At 45.3% G+C, this 18,031-nt stretch overlaps 1 pseudogene; it reads left to right on the forward strand.

Annotated features, from left to right (window-relative positions):
• Window positions 1–570: 570 nt before the first annotated feature.
• On the forward strand, window positions 571–16,535 carry LOC129380005 (perilipin-2-like; annotated as a pseudogene).
• Window positions 16,536–18,031: the final 1,496 nt, after the last annotated feature.

The following is an 18,031-nucleotide window of genomic DNA, read 5'->3' on the forward strand; positions in this document are numbered from 1 at the left end:
TTCTAAGACAGTTATTTAGTTAAATATTTAACGTTAGCTAAATATTTAGTTTGGAGATTAGCATTTTGTCAATATTGAGTTCTAAGGTAAATATTTTTGCTTTAATCTAAACATTTACATTTTTAGTTTGTAACTAAAGATTTGCTTTAAAAAAACAAACATTTACTTTACTGACTGAATACTTAACATTAAATTAAGAATTAAATATTTCGATAAAACTAAATATTTAGCTTGCTTACAAAATATTTATTTTAAAACTATTATTTTACATACTTTTATAAATGAATGAAGAAAATGTTGAAAACATGAGTGAAAAATGAAGCTCAGTTTTTTCTAAAATAATCCAACTTGTTGCTAATATTGTGGAAGTTAACGAACGGCTCCCTGGAGTTTCCAGCTCTTTCCTCCTAAATGTTTCCTTTCATTCAAGGTTAATGATTTGTCAGAGAAACAGGAAGCTGACATCACACGGGCCCCAGCCAATCAGGACGCTGATATCTTCCCCCTGAACCCAGATGGATTTTCTTAATCTTCTTCCATCATCCTTGTTATTCCCACTGGACTCAGCTGGTTGAAGCAGCTTTTCTCGGCTTCTGTCCGCGATTTTTTAAACTTTCCGTCCTCGGCTGAAGCGTCGAGCGGTGCGGCTTCACCTGAAGAGCAGCAGGAAGCATTTCACTTCAGAAAGGATTCGGTTTGTGCTTCTGCTTTCCTTCTCTGCTACTTTATGAATTCATTTTGGAAACAGGAACCGATGATTGGCTCATGACCCAGCGACCCAAACCGGCTCAGATTCAAAGCTGAATTCTTCAGGAAGCATTTTGAAAATTCAGGGAAAGAGGAAAGTTAGTTCAAACTTGAAGAAGTTGTGTGTGAAGTTTGAAACGGCTCAGAGTGATGAAGGATCAGAGTAAAAAAACTAAAAGCTCCTCAGGTAAAGCAGACGTTTGGTTTATCAGAAATCACTGAATCCAGATTTGAACACCTGGTTCTGGTTCTGATTCGGTTGGTCTTTGGGTGTGGCCTCAGTCATTCTAACAGCAACATGGTAATAAAGTCCAGATCTGATCTGATCAACCTCCAGTTGATCAGATCAGATCTGATTTTCCATCTGATATAATTTGATCAGTTTTCTTTTGGTCGGATGAAAAAACATAAAACTTTGAAATCTGAGTGAATTTTGGACGTTTTGGTTTTTCCAGGTTCACAATAACATCGTTACAAACTTTGGTCAGAAAATGTTGATGAATCTTTCTGAGGTGATTTAATCCGGTTCTGGTTCTGGTGGTTCTGGTGGAGATCTGACGTCCATTTTGTTTCCCTTCAGCAGCAGACGAAGAAATGGCAGATAGTCCAGATCACAAGGTCAGTTCAGATGGATGGATGGTTCTGTTTGGTTCTGTTTCCAGTTGCGTAGGTCTGGCTCCAGTTCTGGTTCTGGTTCTGGTTCCGGTTCCGGCTCTGGTTCTGGTTCCGGTTCTGGTTCCGGTTCCGGCTCTGGTTCTGGTTCCGGTTCTGGCTCTGGCTCCGGTTCCGGTCCGGTACTGGCTCCGGTTCCGGTTCTGGCTCCGGTTCTGGCTCCGGTACTGGCTCCGGTTCCGGTTCTGGCTCCGGTTCTGGTTCCGGTTCTGGCTGCGGTTCTGGCTCCGGGTCTGGTTCCGGTACTGGCTCCGGTTCCGGTTCTGGCTCCGGTTCTGGTTCCGGTTCTGGCTCCGGTTCTGCCTCCGGTTCTGGTTCTGGCTCCGGTTCCGGTACTGGCTCCGGTTCCGGTTCTTGCTGTGACGGCTCTCTGACCCGTTTCAGACCAGCGCTCTGCTCAGAGCCTCCCATCTGCCTCTGGTCCGCTCCACGTTCCGGTCCGTGTCTTCGCTCGTCTCCGGGGTCAAAGAGCGCTACCCCCTGCTGGGCTTTGTGGGGGGCGTGGCAGAGGTCGGAGTTCGCGGCGTGGCTGAGGAAGTCCTGAGACGGGCCACGCCCCTCCTCCAGAGTCTGGAGCCCCAAAGTGAGCCCGGTTCTGTTGGTTCTGTTGATGAATGCATGAAGCCCATGAAACCGGTTTCTCTGACTGTAATGGCGTCTTGTCCAGTTGACCTCGCCAACAGGTTGGCTCTGACTGGTCTGGACGGTCTGGAGAGGACGTTTCCCATCCTGAACCAGTCCACAGAGGAGGTGAGTTCTCCAGAACCTGCTGGAGACCCGGAACAGAACCAGCCTTTGTAAAACTCTCACTCCTCCTTTAAATTCCTCAGTTTTAACAATCTGGGATCAGGCAGTAAAAACTCTGAAACGCTGCAGAGATGCTACTGAGATCAGGTAGCAGGCTAAAGGTTAGCGGTGCTAAACCTAAAGGCTAACAACAAGCATAGCTCCGCTAATGCTGTAGCTAGTGTGATGGACAAAGGCATATACAAATAACTATTTAATTTTTCAAAAGAGTTTAAAGATGTTTTTACAACAAATTTCAAAAAGAAATATAAGAAAAATGGGCCCAAAAAATAATCAACTAAAGCAATCAACTCAACAAATAAAACTAACTGACTCTCCTCAATGAACACAATTTATATAGAAACGCTAGCCTACACACACACACACACACACACACCTACACACACACACACACACACACCTACACACACACACACACACACACACACACACACTACACACACACACACACACACACCTACACACACACCCCCACACACACACACACACACACACCTACACACACACACACACACACCTACACACACACACACACCTACACACACACACACCTACACACACACACACACCTACACACACACACACACACACACACACACCTACACACACACACACACCTACACACACACACCACACACACACCTACACCACCCACACACACACACACACACACACACACACACACACACACACACACACACCTACACACACACACACACACACCTACACACACACACACACACACCTACACACACACACCTACACCCACCCACACACACACACACACACACACACCTACACACACACACCTACACACACACACACACCTACACACACACACCTACACACACACACACACACACACACCTACACACACACACACACACCTACACACACACACACCTACACACACACACACCTACACACACACACACACACACACACACACACACACACACACACACACACACACACAAGGAGGGGTGGGGGAGAAAACAAAAACAACCAATACATAAACATAAATAAATTCAAATCACAACATTTTACTTTAACACAACTATAAAACAGAACAACCTAACACCATAAATATTATAACAATAGAGCGAGAGGAGGAATCTTCCACATCAAATTTCCTGCTTCCTGCAGCCTGATGGTTCGTTCCAGTTACTGGTTTGAGACGATCGACTCCTCCCAGCCAGTCCTTCAACTCAACCAAGAACAAAATATTAATATTCTAAATAAGCCAAGCGTTTACTAAAATGTGTGCACCCAATCTAGTAAACAACTTAATACCAAAAACCCACCAAAGAAAAAGTGATATTACCAATATAAATATTACCAATATAAATATTACCAATATAAAACATTAGCTAAATACTAACACTGAGAAGATGGAGGAACCTCCACACCAGGCACCAACATAGTAGGTAGCAGAAGCTAATGCTAACGTGATGCATTAAGACAGTGATATGTGGGAGCTAACTAGATTAACACTGAAGTGCTGTCAATGATACAACATGCTCCATGTCGCCTCCACATGGCCAGGTGTGTTATTACACGTCTTGCTGTGCGGTTTGGTTTTCAGGAAGTGATTCTTTGGGATGACTTTTGATAAACTAAATGTTTTCAAAGTTCAAAAAGTCTTAAAGCTCAAACCAAAGAAGTAGCTCCCCTAGCAGTGGACCAGCAGCGTCCTGGACTTAAACTGCTGTCTCCATCCTCAGGTGATGACTCACTTGAAGGACGCCTTCTTTGTGACTCTGGATGATGTCCAGGTGTGGGCGGTGGACGGCCTGGACGGAGCTCTGGACCAGCTGGAGCGAGCCGCTGAGTCGGTCCGGACGGCCGGGCGGCGGCTGCAGGAAACGCAGGCGGGCCGGGCGGCGGCGGCGGGACTGGACAACGTCCTGAGTCTCCTGGAGGACTCCGCCGCCTACTACTTACCCCTCCCTCCTACACTGCGTGAGTTCAGCCAAATCCTCCCGTTCCTGCTTCATAAAACCAGTTTAAACATCTGATTTATTAACTGTGCAGCTCAGAAACCATCAAATAGCAACAACTGAAACCACTTCTGGTTTTATTGACTCCTTATTCTGCTGTGTGAGAAGCAGCTTCTATCGCCCCCTGTTGATTGAACAAATTGGGCCTCCGTCTCTTTAAAAACTCCTGCTGCTTCTGAGGCTCCGCCTGCAGGACCTCGTCCCAACATGGCTCCTCTATTAACCCTTTAACACTTTTTCGCTCTGACCAGCAGCTCCTTTCATGAGCTCAGCAGGTGTTTGCTAATTGCTGCTGGTTAGTCTGAAGGAGCAAAGTGGGGGAGGAGCTACACCTTGGAGGCGGTGCCTAGGTCCATGGCAACCATTTTAACAGCTGAATGGTTGCCATGGAGATTAAATAATTCTGCTTTAGGTGTTTTTTTTCCTTGAGGTTAAAGGTTATATTAGATGGAAAAGCAGAAATATGATCTGTTCACAGCAGTAAAGATGGCCGCCACCGTGCTCTGACTATGGCAACAAAGATGGCCGCCGTGTTTTCTGGACATAATTTAAAGCTGAACAAACGAAGGAAGCTGGTAAACATAAAGATCAGCTACAAAGAAGAAGAGTGTGTTTGTGTGTGGTGCTGCTCTGGTTCCGGTTGGATCCGGTTGGGTCCGGTTGGACCCGTAGAGAGATTCTGGCGTTCTGGTCGTCCTCCAGGCCGGGAGTGGGAGATGAAGGTCCAGCAGTACGAGGATGAGGATGACGGAGACGAGCCGGGCCTCTGGACCAGAGTCCGCAGCCTGTTGCTGACCCTCAGCCTGCAGCTCTATCACCGCATGCTGAAGGCCAGGGAGCAGCTGCAGGGAGCCGCCGGACACTGGGGGGCGCCGCTGAGCAGGTGAGGCAGGACTTCCACAGGAATCATCATTTAAAACTGAAATTCATTTCAGAACAAAAAAACCTGAATATTTACTTCAAGTGAATTCAAAACTTTTCTTGCCACTAGATGGCGCTGCTGCTTCATTCCTGGTCCAGTCCAGTGGTTCTGGTTCTGGTCGGTTTCAGTTAAAACTCATCTGTGGTGATGCGTTCAATCCCAGTCGTAAACTTCAGCTGCTCCAGTTCAGAAAGAAGAAAAAAGCTGGAAAATCATTTGATTAAAACTGATAATTATTATTGTAAGAAAACTGTTTTCTAACAATAACTAAACTCAACATATTTACAGTTATATTGATGTAATAATGTTCTTTTTATTATTGTTATCAACCTTATTAGTAATATTTAATTTTTGATCATTTTATTGTAAAATTAATAAAATATTAATACTGATTATAGTTTTACTATGGCTATGATATTTATAATAAAATTATAATTATAATAGCTACAATATTTACAGTCATTGCTTACTGTATTGTTATGTAGTAAGAAATTATTATTACATAATAATATTGTAATATAAAAATAATGTTACATTTTTACACATTCTTTAGCCTTTTTCCTGTTCTCACTAGACCCAGGAAGACAGAGACATAACAGCAGTTTTAAAGTCCCTCCACTGGCTCCCTGTAGCTCAAAGAATAGATTTTAAAATCCTGTTGTTAGTTTATAAATCACTGAATGGTTTAGCACCACAATACATCAAAGATCTGCTGTTGCTGTATCAACCTTCCAGACTCTCAGGTTCTGGTTCTGGTTCTGATCTGCATCCCCAGAACCAGAACCAAGAGAGGAGAAGCAGCTTTCAGCATCTATGCACCAAAACTTTGGAACAAACTTCCAGAAAACTGTAAAACAGCAGAAACCCTGACTTCCTTTAAATCTTGACTAAAAACCAGCTGATTAGAGTTTGATTTGAAATGTAATATGGAACAATGTATTGTTGATTCTATGACTTTGTGTTTATGATGTAAAGCCCTTTGAAATGTGCTATACAAATAAAATTTAATTTAATTAGCATTAAATATAGCAGAAAGTGAGTGAAAATGTTACAACTGTGGAAATATTTCATCCTGAGTTTATCGTCTCAGAGGAATCTGGTTTATGATCCCAGATGATATAAAATACATTTCTATATTTAGGACAGACAGAAGACGAGCTTCACTGCAGCCTTTCTGTCCACACACACACACACACCCACACACACACACACACACACACACACACACACACACACACACACACACACACACACACACCATCATCCTGCAGCAACAAACAGACGGGTCGACGTGACCCGGCCGCTCCCTGAGGACCGGTGGGCTGAGAGGCAGAACAAACACATCTAAACAGTCAGTAGCAGAACCAGAACCAGAACTTTTCTGAAGGAAAATACATTCTGGGTTTTAATGCTTCACATGTTGAGGCCAGAAAATAATGAAAAACATCCAGAACCAAACCCAGAACTGTCTGCAGTGGAGCTGAAGTCCAGAGAGGATCCAGGAGAGAAACCAGAACTGATCAGAACCAGTCAGAGTCCTTTCATCAGAAACGGCTTAATCAAATCCTGGGGCTGTCATTTCCACATTAAACTGATTTTAATTTGGTGTCACAGAGATATTTGATGTTTCGTCTCATTAAAAGCTCAGAAACCTGAAATAAAGCAGATGAGATCGAAGTTGGGATTGGAACCATCAACCTGACGTAAAACAAAGTTTGTCCCTGGGATTTCAGGGTTTGGCTCCGTTCTGGACGGGTCGTTCTGATCGGTCCAACCTGACCAGCAGGAAACACTGGTGGGAAAAATAAGATACTTTGGTCTTTTTCAGTCAAAACCTTTCAAATAATTAAGCTGAGAAGGAAATGAAAACCTAAAAAACTAAAACCCCCAAAACCTAAAAAACAAAATCCCTAAAAAACTAAAACCCCCAAAACCTAAAAAACTAAAACCCTAAAAACCTAAAAAACTAAATCCCTAAAAACCTAAAAAACTAAATACCCCAAAACCTAAAAAACTAAATCCCTAAAAACCTAAAAAACTAAAAACCCCAAAACCTAAAAAACTAAAACCCTAAAAACCTAAAAAAACTAAAAACCTAAAAAACTAAAACCCTAAAAACCTAAAAAACTAAAAACCCCAAAACCTAAAAAACTAAAACCCTAAAAACCTAAAAAAACTAAAAACCTAAAAAACTAAAAACCCCAAAACCTAAAAAACTAAAACCCTAAAAACCTAACAAACTAAAAACCTAAAAAGCATTTCAAGATAAAAACAAACAGAAACGTAACAAACTGCAGCAGATGAGACAAAATTATCTGAATAAATCCAGTTTTCCATCCGAAGCTTCTTTGATACATGAATGTGTTTTGCATTGTTTTATCAACTGAATATTGTGGGATTTTTATGAATATAAATTATTTTAAATTATGAAGTTATAGCACATTGTTTGGGAATAAATATGGATTACTGTAATTTGCATTAGTAGAATAACTCCAATTGTCCAAATAGAAACATGAAGACAATATACGTTTACAAACATTTTAGTTGTTTTCTCTCAAAAATATTTTTGGAATTTTTTTATTTAAAGAAAAAAAACTACAAATATTGCATCATTCCCCTAAACGTTCTGCAGAAATGTTGAAAGTCCTGGATTGAAAGTGATAAAAGGTTTTATTGTGATTACCGGCCGGAGGATCCGGATGGGTTTTGTTTCTGAGCTCAGATCACTATCAGCTGGTTCTGCTCATTTTCCACGTAGCGCCGCCTTCAGACGGCGCCTGCAGGAAGAGCGTCTGGGTCAGATAACGGGCCTGGCGGTGCCCAGCTCTGCCTACGTGCCGCTCGCAGCATCCGTAACGATCTCTGCGATAACGGGAAGCTGGCAGCGCGGCCCGCTGGGTCGGCCCGCTGGCGGGACGGCTCCAGGGTCAGCAGTCTGGATCTGTTCCCTTGCTGTAATTGAAACCCAACATGTTCTGGTTCTGTCCCAGAAAAATTCTCAATGAGGTCCAAATCGGCCAGAACTGGAAACTTCTTCTGTTGTAGATGGACTTCTAAAATGTACTGTTAGAAGTGTTTTTACTACATCATAATTTGGGTCGCCTTGGGTCCAGGGAGCATTTTGGATGGATGGATGGATGATGGATGGTTGGATGGATGATGGATGATGGATGGATGGATGGATGATGGATGATGGATGATGGATGGATGATGGATGGATGGATGGATGGATGGATGGATGGATGATGGATGGATGGATGGATGATGGATGGATGGATGGATGATGGATGGATGGATGATATATGATGGATGGATGGATGATGGATGGATGATGGATGGATGGATGGATGGATGATGGATGATGGATGGATGGATGATGGATGATGGATGGATGGATGATGGATGATGGATGGATGGATGATGGATGATGGATGGATAGATGATGGATGATGGATGGATGGATGATGGATGGATGGATGGATGATGGATGGATGGATGGATGATGGATGATGGATGGATGGATGGATGATGGATAGATGATGGATAGATGATGGATGGATGATGGATGATGGATGGATTGATGGATGGATGATGGATGATGGATGGATGGATGATGGATGATGGATGGATGATGGATGGATGGATGGATGATGGTAGATGATGGATGGATGATGGATGGATGGATGGATGGATGATGGATGGATGATGGATGATGGATGGATGATGGATGGATGATGGATGGATGGATGGAGTGATGATGGATGGATGATGGATAGATGATGGATGGATGATGGATGGATGATAGATGGATGGATGGATGGATGATGGATGGATGGATGATGGATGATGGATGGATGGATGGATGATGGATGGATGGATGATGGATAGATGATGGATGATGGATGGATGGATGGATGATGGATGGATGATGGATGGATGATGGATGGATGATGGATAGATGATGGATGGATGATGGATGGATGATGGATGGATGATGGATGGATGATGGATGGATGATGGATGGATGGATGGATGGATGGATGGATGAATGATGATGGATGGATGGATGGATGGATGGATGGATGGATGGATGGATGAATGATGGATGGATGGATGATGGATGGATGATGGATGGATGGATGGATGAATGATGGATGGATGAATGATGGATGGATGGATGGATGGATGGATGGATGATGGATGGATGGATGGATGAATGATGGATGGATGGATGATGGATGGATGATGGATGGATGGATGGATGGATGATGGATGGATGATGGATGGATGGATGGATGGATGAATGATGGATGGATGGATGGATGGATGATGGATGGATGGATGGATGAATGATGGATGGATGGATGGATGATGGATGGATGATGGATGGATGGATGGATGAATGATGGATGGATGGATGATGGATGGATGGATGATGGATGGATGGATGGATGGATGATGGATGGATGGATGATGGATGGATGATGGATGGATGATGGATGGATGATGGATGGATGGATGGAGGATGGATAGATGGATGGATGGATGATGGATGGATGGATGATGGATGGGATGGATGGATGGATGGATGGATGGATGATGGATGATGGATGGATGGATGATGGATGGATGATGGATAGATGATGGATGGATGATGGATGGATGGATGGATGGATGATGGATGGATGATGGATGGATGATGGATGGATGGATGGATGATGGATGGATGATGGATGGATGATGGATGGATGGAGGGATGATGGATGGATGATGGATGGATGATGGATGGATGGATGGATGATGGATGGATGGATGATGGATGGATGGATGATGTATGATGGATGGATGGATGGATGGATGATGGATGGATGGATGATGGATGATGAATGATGGATGGATGGATGGATGATGGATAGATGATGGATGATGGATGGATGGATGGATGATGGATGGATGATGGATGGATGATGGATCGATGATGGATGGATGATGGATAGATGATGGATGGATGATGGATGGATGGATGATGGATGGATGATGGATGATGGATGGATGGATGGATGATGGATGGATGGATGATGGATGGATGATGGATGATGGATGGATGGATGATGGATGGATGGATGATGGATGGATGATGGATGGATGGATGGATGGATGATGGATGGATGGATGATGGATGGATGATGGATGGATGATGGATGGATGATGGATGATGGATGGATGGATGGATGATGGATGATGGATGGATGATGGATGGATGATGGATGGATGGATGGATGATGGATGGATGATGGATGGATGGATGGATGGATGGATGATGGATGGATGGATGATGGATGATGGATGGATGGATGGATGGATGGATGAATGATGGATAGATGATGGATGATGGATGGATGGATGGATGATGGATGGATGATGGATGGATGATGTATGGATGATGGATGGATGGATGAATGATGGATAGATGATGGATGATGGATGGATGGATGGATGATGGATGGATGATGGATGGATGATGGATGGATGATGGATGGATGGATGATGTATGATGGATGGATGGATGGATGATGGATGGATGGATGATGGATGATGGATGGATGATGGATGGATGATGGATGGATGGATGATGTATGATGGATGGATGGATGGATGGATGATGGATGGATGGATGATGGATGATGAATGATGGATGGATGGATGAATGATGGATAGATGATGGATGATGGATGGATGGATGGATGATGATGGATGATGGATGGATGATGGATCGATGATGGATGGATGATGGATAGATGATGGATGGATGATGGATGGATGATGGATGGATGGATGGATGGATGATGGATGGAAGATGGATGGATGGATGGATGATGGATGGATGGATGGATGGATGGATGATGGATGGATGATGGATGGATGGATGATGGATGGATGGATGATAGATGGATGATGGATGGATGGATGATGGATGGATGGATGGATGGATGGATGATGGATGGATGGATGATGGATGGATGATGGATGGATGGATGGATGGATGATGGATGGATGGATGATGGATGGATGGATGGATGGATGGATGATGGATGGATGGATGATGGATGGATGATGGATGGATGATGGATGGATGGATGGATGGATGGATGGATGATGGATGGATGGATGGATTATGGATGGATGATGGATGGATGATGGATGGATGGATGGATGATGGATGGATGATGGATGGATGGATGGATGGATGGATGGATGATGGATGGATGATGGATGGATGATGGATGGATGGATGGATGGATGATGGATGGATGGATGGATGGATGATGGATGGATGGATGATGGATGGATGATGGATGGATGATGGATGGATGGATGGATGGATGGATGGATGGATGGATGGTTGATGGATGGATGATGGATGGATGATGGATGGATGGATGGATGATGGATGGATGGATGGATGGTTGATGGATGGATGGATGGATGGATGATGGATGGATGGATGGATGATGGATGGATGATGGATGGATGATGGATGCATGGATGATGGATGGATGGTTGATGGATGGATGGATGGATGGATGGATGGATGATGGATGATGGATGGATGGATGATGGATGGATGGATGGATGATGGATGGATGGATGATGGATAGATGGATGGATGATGGATGGATGATGGATGGATGGATGGATGGATGGATGATGGATGGATGGATGATGGATGGATGGATGGATGGATGGATGATGATGATGGATGGATGGATGATGGATGGATGATGGATGGATGATGGATGATGGATGGATGGATGGATGATGGATGGATGATGGATGGATGATGGATGATGGATGGATGGATGGATGGATGGATGGATGGATGGATGATGGATGGATGGATGGATGATGGATGGATGGATGGATGATGGATGGATGGAATGATGATGGATGGATGATGGATGGATGGATGGATGGATGATGGATGGATGGATGGATGGATGATGGATGATGATGGATGATGGATATGATGGATGATGATGATGATGGATGATGATGGATGATGATGGATGATGATGGATGATGGATGGAGATGGATGGATGGATGGATGATGGATGGATGGATGGATGATGGATGGATGGATGGATGATGGATGGATGGAATGATGATGGATGGATGATGGATGGATGGATGGATGGATGATGGATGGATGGATGGATGATGGATGGATGATGGATAGATGATGGATGATGGATAGATGATGGATGATGGATAGATGATGGATGATTGATGGATGATGGATGGATGATGGATCAGACGGCACAATAAAAAAATAATCAAGCGTTTATCAGCTGGAGATCAACAGAAAAACAACACATGATGGATCAAACGGGTTCTTTCATCAGCGATCCAGTGAGACGGTTCTGGTTCTGTCTTGGCTCCAGATGGATCCATTGTTCTGCTCACGTTTCTGTAGAGGAAGAACAGCAGGATGCTGCTCCGCTAACGAGGTCCAATCAGCACAGCAACATGCCGCTCCTGTTCTTGTTTCGTGTCGTTTGATTGTGTGTCAGCAAGTCAGAGGTCCCGGTCCGCTGCCTCGCTGCGACCCAAATACCCGAGCAAGGCCCGGGGAGTGTCCCAGAACCGACCCGGCCATCAGCAGAGGAATCCTTCAGGTCCAAAAGCCCGTGTGGTCCGGCAGGACCTCCAGCTGCCTGGTCCTGTCCATCGTGTCCACTCTGTCCAGGGGACATTGTCCCAGTCTGTCCAGGTGCCGCATTGCTAACCGCAGTCTGGCGGCCATCTTGTTTCTAGAAAACCCAAGCAGCCATACTGGATGAGCTTCATGACCTTTGACCTTCTTTCTCAATTCTGAATCATTTTTCCTCTCTGAAAGATGTTGGACTTCAGGTGGTGTGGAGATGACCTTTGACCTTCCCATTCCACTCTGGCTCCGTGTTAATCAGGCGACTTGTATCTTAAGTTTTTTCTGTGACACTCAGAGCTGAGTGGCGTTAATATTTCCCATCATGCTTCATGTCAGGAGCGTTCTGGATCCGTTCCTGGACCTTTGTGACAGAAGAATCCATTGTTGTCCCCGTCCCTCCTGCGGAGTGTCGTCCTCTGCTGTCCTCACGTGTCGGGATCCGCTGCCAGCTGGGACTTGGTTCCGGTCCAGGTCTTTTCCTCACGCGCCTTCTGGGAAACTGGCCTCGGATCAGAACCGCACGGATCATCAGGATAAGCGTTTACAGCTGATCCAGATAGCTGACGGGTCCGATGAACCCAATCAGAGCTCAGCTTTGTGTTTTCTGGCACACAAATATGAAGCGAGTCTGTCAGGTCACATGCAAACCCACAGAACACACAACAGTCTTTAGCTTGCTAGCTAAATATTTAGCGTCAAACTAAATATCAGATAACAAACTAATCATTTTGACTCTGTCACTTTACAATCCCATCGTTTCCTCTGATCGACTTTCTTTGTTTTAGGATCAATAAAATAATAAAAGCTTCATTAAATCAGATTTTTATTCCAAGTATAACTGTTTAAATTTTTTATTAAACTCATCTTTTTTTGTTTTTAATTACTACCAAATAAGTGAAAAGAAATTATATTTTTGTTCCTTTAAAGATTTTTAGGTAACTAAACTACATTTCCCAAGATGCATTTTGATGTCTATCAGGACAGAAAGCAGAGTAAATCGTCTAACTTATTTGGTTCCTGCAGGTGGGTCTGACTCGGGTCCTGGAGTTAACAGGTGAGGTGCTGCAGTACTTCCAGAGCCTCCTGGTGGCGCTGTTGTTCCGCACAGAGAGCCTGAGAGAGGCCGCACTGAGGGAACTGGTGGAGCGAGCGGCCATGTTGGCCGAGGTGAGCCCAGTTCGGCAGGTCCGAGAACTGCCGGTTCAGATCCAGCAGCTGCTCCAGGACCTGCAGCAGCTTTCCAAGATCCTGCTGCAGTTCGCAATCAACACCACGCCGCTCTACAGCATGGTACGCCTAACACACCTGGAAACACACCAGACACACACCTGGAAACAGAGCAGACACACACCTGGAAACACACCAGACACACACCTGGAAACACACCAGACACACATCTGGAAACACACCTGGAAACACACCAGACACACACCTGGAAACACACCAGCCACACACCTGGAAACACACCAGACACACACCTGGAAACACACCAGACACACACCTGGAAACACACCAGACACACACCTGGAAACACACCAGACACACACCTGGAAACACACCAGACACACACCTGGAAACACACCAGACACACACCTGGAAACACACCAGACACACCTGGAAACACACCAGACACACACCTGGAAACACACCTGGAAACACACCAGACACACACCTGAAACACACCAGACACACACCTGGAAACACACCAGACACACACCTGGAAACACACCAGACACACACCTGGAAACACACGTGGAAACACACCAGACACACACCTGGAAACACACCAGACACACACCTGGAAACACACCAGACACACACCTGGAAACACACCAGACACACACCTGGAAACACACCAGACACACACCTGGAAACACACCAGACACACACCTGGAAACACACCAGACACACACCTGGAAACACACCAGACACACACCTGGAAACACACCAGACACACACCTAGAAACACACCAGACACACACCTGGAAACACACCAGACACACACCTGGAAACACACCTGGAAACACACCAGACACACACCTGGAAACACACCAGACACACACCTGGAAACACACCAGACACACACCTGGAAACACACCTGGAAACACACCAGACACACACCTGGAAACACACCAGACACACACCTGGAAACACACCTGGAAACACACCGGACACACACCTGGAAACACACCAGACACACACCTGGAAACACACCAGACACACACCTGGAAACACACCAGACACACACCTGGCAACACACCAGACACACCTGGAAACACACCAGACACACACCTGGAAACACACCAGACACACACCTGGAAACACACCAGACACACACCTGGAAACACACAGACACACCTGGAAAACACCAGACACACACCTGGAAACACACCTGGAAACACACCAGACACACACCTGGAAACACACCAGACACACACCTGGAAACACACCAGACACACACCTGGAAACACACCTGGAAACACACCAGACACACACCTGGAAACACACCAGACACACACCTGGAAACACACCAGACACTCACCTGGAAACACACCTGGAAACACACCAGACACACACCTGGAAACACACCAGACACACACCTGGAAACACACCAGACACACACCTGGAAACACACCTGGAAACACACCAGACACACACCTGGAAACACACCAGACACACACCTGGAAACACACCAGACACACACCTGGAAACACACCTGGAAACACACCAGACACACACCTGGAAACACACCAGACACACACCTGGAAACACACCAGACACACACCTGGAAACACACCAGACACACACCTGGAAACACACCAGTCACACACCTGGAAACACACAGACACACACCTGGAAAACACCAGTCACACACCTGGAAACACAGCTCAAACATGCAGTCCATCTCTGTGTTGATGGACTGCAGACTGTCCTGGTTTTTAGAAATGCTAACAGTGGTTAGCTTTGTAACTGAGTGCTACCAAATGGATTTTGATCTGGTTCGGAGGGAGATCATTCCCAGACCCGAGGATGTTGAGGACACAGAAGCAACTTCATGACTTTCTCCAGGCTCGGTTTGTCTCGGTTTGTCTAGGCTGACTAACTGCAGAGATGTTGTCCATGTCTCTTGTCCTGGTGTTTGGACCCAAAGCCTCAGTCCTCAGGTGGTGCAGCATTAACTCCTGCTCTGTCTGTCCCAGTTGCAGCAGCCGTCGCGCCAGCAGGTGGAGGATTTCCTGAACAAGGAGGATTTCTCAGACAGCTCGTCGCGCCGCAGCTCAGCGAGCAGCCTCTTCCTCAAGGCCATGGACGGCCGGCGCCGCCGCCGTCGCAGCATCTACTCGCGCGCCGCCCGGGCGGCCGGAGGCCCGCAGAGTCCCGACCGCCCAACGGGCGGCGCTCGAGCACCAAGGAGCCGTCCACCCCGGAGAGGGACGGCGCGGCCCTGCAGTCCGAAGGCAACGCGCTCCGCCGGCCGTCCGCCACCGAGCTGCTGCTTACGCCGCTCAAACAGTTCGTGGCCCAGAGCCAGAAGGCTTTGGAGTATCTGAGCCCCAACTCCAGCGACGGCACCGCCATCTTCACGGAAACAGACGATTCTTAAACACCCACCGCCCGCGGACTGGGCCGGGTCCGCCGAGTCCGCCTCCCGGCGCGCCGCGGTTCACCGCATGCCCCGACGACGCGCCTCTGCCTCGGCTGGTGCTGGTTTGCGCCTTCGCTGAACCGCAGAGGCATCACCAAATTAGCGCTCAGTCACTGACGCTGCAATTCTGCTTCACACAAACCGAGAGAAACCGGAAAAACCCGATCATGAGCTGCTCTCTGCAGTGGATGGAGAAACGGACCCCAGTCCTGTTGAAGCACCAGGTTCTTTATGATGCACAAAAATGATCAAAAACATTTTCTTAACCATCTCTCCGGCCTGAAGGCCTGGATTCAAACTGACTGTAGAAGAACCGTAACCCCAGGTCATGATGCTGCCACCACCGTGTTCTGCTTTTGAGTTTCTGGTTTCATCAGAACAGAAACTTGGTTCTCCGACAAAATTTGGTAGATTTTAGCTCAGATGTTTTCTGTAGCAGAAATGTTTTTTCCATCATGCATTTCATGTGGCATCTTCATATGTTGATCTTCTTCATCAGAAATCTTTTTAGGGGATTTTTTCATCACCTAGTTTAGTTTAACAATTTTTTGTCAGAATTTGGACTTTTATCCAGAAATCTGATTTTTGGGAATTTCTTTCTCACAACTCTCAGAATGTTTTGGTTTTTCAGCCTCATAAAAACAATGACTTGAACCTGACATGTTCCTGCAGGCAGTAAAATCTCCTTCTGCTTTACTTGCTTCTCATTGAATCTGGTTGCTGCCTTAATGTCAACATTCTGAGTGAAAAGTCATCTTTCGTTTTGTATTTTATTGGCCCTAATCCTCTTCCGTAGTTTCTGTCCAGGTGTTGATGAGTCAAACGTAAAACTGTTAATTTCTGTGCACCTTTTTCCTGACTTTTTTCTTTTAGGTATGATATATTTTGTGACATTTCTGCAAACTGGCTTTAGCTAAAATACCCAAATATGAGAAAAATTCAACTAGAAGAGCTTAGATTATTATTCACTATAAATGATATTAGCTCTGAACCCAAGAAGTCTGAATGCCGAAACTCATAAAACCTGGATTTTCAACAGGACTGTAGCTTCTCAATGGAGGATCGCTGTAGTAATCTTGTTTTATTCTACTATCCTTATCTGGATCATGGAATCAGAGTATTAGAAGTGGGCCGAGTACACAGCCTGCTGGGACGCCTCCTAAATCTTAAAACTAGATCAAAACAGGAGTGTTAGCCTCAGTCTTGGTTGTTTTTCATAAGAAGCAGAATTTAAGCTTGAGGGACGAGCCGATCCTCTGATCTCTGGGATTCATTGTGTCAGAATTTTAATATGAATTTATCGGTATTTATTTCAGTATGCTTTACATTAACTCCAACCAGTGGTGGGCACTGCTGAATGGAAACTTAGTTCTGCTAACAGTAAAGCACTTCAGAAACAGTATCCAGCTCAATCTGATGCTAAAGCATCAGATGCTAAAGCATCAGATTGAGCTTTACTGATGCTCAATCAGTAAATTGATTGAGCATCAATCAATTTATCTATTGATCGAAATTTATCTATTTCGTT

This window comes from Poeciliopsis prolifica, unplaced genomic scaffold, assembly GCF_027474105.1.
Source record: "Poeciliopsis prolifica strain line A6 unplaced genomic scaffold, Auburn_PproV2 SCAFFOLD063, whole genome shotgun sequence".
Classification (NCBI taxonomy): Eukaryota; Metazoa; Chordata; class Actinopteri; order Cyprinodontiformes; family Poeciliidae; genus Poeciliopsis; species Poeciliopsis prolifica.